We start from the raw sequence: 3,574 nt of genomic DNA on the forward strand, positions 1-3,574 counted from the left end.
AGAGGAGGAGCAAGGAGGTTGGAGAACAGCCTCATAAGACTCCCAAAGAAGCCCATGCAGGACCATTCCCTTAAGCATTAAACCCTCAAGATGACGAGGTTCTGACCTGCATCAAATAATCTCAGGAACAAAGCCGTGGGTCTGTTGACCACAGAGACAGAGTTTTGGTCCAACTAGTGATAACATCTAGGACTCAGTTGTGTTTTAGCTCTAGCCCAGAAAAGCAGCAAGGTCAGGCAAGGCAACACCCTGGCTGATATCAGACCAGCTGTGATGACTAATGACCCACTGCTCTGGCACGAATGAATCAGTGGAGACCACAACCATGAGGATACACACCTGAACATATGATAAATATTCTATTGAGATTCTCCCCTAAAATCTCCACCTTTAGGAAGCAGATACAACCCCTTAAGATAAAGGTTTCTTTCTTGAGCATGCCAGCACCTTTCCTCCTTTCTTCCTTCAAGGTCCATACCTTTGCTTTCTTTCTCCTAAGCTCCAAGGGCCCTTCTTTTGCCTCTGCAACATGTTTCCTCAGCCCACACAGCCCAGCTGACTCACTTCTTCCATGAATCACTTCTTCTACCTTTGCGACTTTTTAAATAAACTTTTGCTTGTATATGAGTGTTGGCTCTGAATTCTTTCTTAGCCAAAACTCAAAGACTGAGGCCTAACATCTGGTGCCATTTTCTGTTAATATTCCTATCACTTCAAAACTTTCCCTCAATCCTATTTACAGACAAATATACCTTTCCTTTCCTTGTGGCTCAGAGGTTGAGTGTCAACCCATGAACCAGGAATTCATTGTTTGACTCCAGGTGAGAGCACATACCTGGGTTTCAGGCTCACGCCCCAGTAAGGGGCATTCAGGAGGCAGCCGATTGATGACTCTCTCTCATCATTGGTATTTCTATCTCTTTCTCCATCTTCTTCCTCTCTCTGAAATAAATAAAGATGTATTTTAAAAGATACCTTTTCTCTATTCATAGTTCCTGAAAACAACTGATCAAGTGTCACTTGAATTTATACCAATGAAATTATACAATATTTGCCAGTGCTGACCAGCAGACCCTGAGCGACGGATGGACAGATTACTCCGACACAGGTTTCTGTGAAAGAGAGGGCTTAAGGGACTCTTTTACTTCAGTAGTAAAAGCAGTCCTGTTCACCTGACTCGTTGGCTTTTTATTGTAACAACAGCTTGAACTCAAATTAACCTCTAGATACAATCAGCAGGGTAAGTATCCTTGAGAAAATATATGCTTTTACAAAGTTGGGTCTTTAAAGACTAAACATAGAGATTCTAGCAAAACACCCTCAGGGTATCGGACTTGTTTGGAAAAGCCAAGGCAGGGGCTGCTGCCTTCGGCAAGGTCCCCTCAGAGGCCCCCATCCTTTCAGAGAATCCTCCTTACAGACATTCCACCAAGTCCTGTGCTTCCCCACAAATATTGGTCTTTTGTGTCTAGGTTATTTTATTTAGTAAAATGAATTTGAGATTTGTGCATTTGTTCCATGGATCAGTAATTAATTCCTTATTGCTAATTGGTAATATTGCATTGAATGGATATATTATTACTTATTTATTCTTTCATTATAATTGGATATTTGGATTATTTCCAATTTTGGGACATTTAATATACCGTTTGCTGCAAACATTCATGTAGTCTTATGTCAATAGGTTTCCAATTTTCTTGGGTACAGTGCAACATTGACACAAACTACCCAGACTCAGCTAGCTCAAACTTCACTGGTTAAGGCACAGCCTTCCACAAGACTGCCCTTACTTTAGACACCAGCAGCAAATTGAGGGTTTCCAGGCTACCTGCACTCTTGACCAACTGACTACAAGTTCAGGGAAGGTTCTAACCGCCCCCCCACTCACCCCCTCCAAGGATAATTCTTTAGAATGCCTCAGAGAACTCAAGAAAGTGCTATACTTATAATTACATTTTATTTTTAATTCAACAAATAGTTATTGAGTGTTATTATGAACTAGATATTGTTCCAGGTACTTGGGACACAGTAGAGAACAAAAGGAAGGTCCCTGCCCTCATGGAGCTTACAGTCTAGTGCTTATGACCACTTTGCCTACATGCTGTCTGTGACTGTGGACAACTCTCTCCTCAGCTATTCAATGCAGGAAGAAGCAGACTGGCCCAGACATGGATAACATGTCTGGTGCACTGTAGATGCCAAACAGGTCCCACCTCCATCCCACTACCCAGAGAGTAGATCAAGCTGGAAAATTACTATTAATAAAACACAGGGAGGGGAGGGCAGAGGGAGTACAGCGGGTGGTGTGGTGTGCTGCCGCACCAGGATCTGAGCTGGCTACACAAACTGCTGCTGCTGCTGCTGCTTCTTTGTGGCTGCCTGGCTGGCAAGGTCCTTGGCTTCTCTGTAGCTGCCAGGGCCGTCCCCTTTGCCTTCTCCTTGGCTTGCTTGGTTGTCTCATCAAGGGTTTTGGAAGGGGCCTCACCTTGCAGGTTGGCCAAGATGTATTCAAAACCCTTCATTGACGTGGTCACATTGTTTTTGAACTGGGCAAGACCAAATTCCTGGACAGCTCAGGAGATGCCAAATAAGCTAGAGGGGACCCAAGCTTCCAGTTGGATTTCAGTCCAGCTGCTGTTCTCAGAGTTCACACAGTAAACACATTGTTCCTCTACCATCAGCCACGCGTGGTTGATGTTCCAGGTGAAGGTGGTCATTGTGTGGCTCTGTGGGTCCACAACAGAACCCTCCAGGATGTATATCGAGTGAGCAACATTGGCAGAAAATAATCACTTGGCCCAGTGGGGCATCCTGTTGGTCTTGGTCAGGAGTCTCCGGGACAGAAGCTTCTGGTCAGGGGTCACCTCCCGGTGCACTATGTCTTCCGTTAAGACACGTTTGCTATAGGGATTCAGGCACCCCTGCCAGAAGGCAGCGAACAATTGGTCCCAGGAACTCCAGAGCATGCTCTGGCCCAGGAAATACTTCACCATTGTCCCAGCCTGGTGGGGTCAGCACTCGAGCAACATCAGCGGTGCAGAGCCTGGGGGGCACACGAAGGCCAGGCCGGCTCGGCGTCCTCCTGCCAGGCACCTGCTCAGTCACCACCCTGCTGGACGTCACCAGTAGCTGCCACCATGAGGAATTGTCGGGCCCTAATTACAGTTGTATTATAACAAAAAGACAAGTCTCTATCAGCTAAAAGAAGAAACATACTGGGACAGGTGGAAGGATGCTTCCATTTTCTCAGAATACATCACTCTTCTAGCACATAAATGTACTTTACTCAGGGAAACCAGCCTGAGCTTAAAACCCTGCCTGAGCTTAAAAAGGCCAGAGTTTTTAGTGGGGTTTTATTATTTAGTCATGATTGATTGAATCATTGACTACATAATTAAACTCAAATTCAGTCTCCTTCTCTGGGGGTTTGGACTGATATCACATGGCTCTAAAATGCCAATGCTCTATTGACATGGTTGGTCTTTCTGGCACGGTTAACGTCCATTCTGAAACTATCTAGAGACCCACAATGCATCATCTCATTAACATAATCTTAGACGGTATGGTCCTAAAG

The 3,574-nt window shown here is 45.0% G+C and overlaps 1 pseudogene across 1 annotated transcript; it reads right to left on the reverse strand.

Annotated features, from left to right (window-relative positions):
- Nucleotides 1-2,337: 2,337 nt before the first annotated feature.
- LOC308242166 (PRELI domain-containing protein 1, mitochondrial-like) lies at nucleotides 2,338-2,993 on the reverse strand (annotated as a pseudogene). Its single transcript has one exon. The product of its transcript is annotated as a PRELI domain-containing protein 1, mitochondrial-like (transcript).
- Nucleotides 2,994-3,574: the final 581 nt, after the last annotated feature.

This window comes from Plecotus auritus, assembly GCF_963455305.1.
Source record: "Plecotus auritus genome assembly, chromosome: 2".
Classification (NCBI taxonomy): Eukaryota; Metazoa; Chordata; class Mammalia; order Chiroptera; family Vespertilionidae; genus Plecotus; species Plecotus auritus.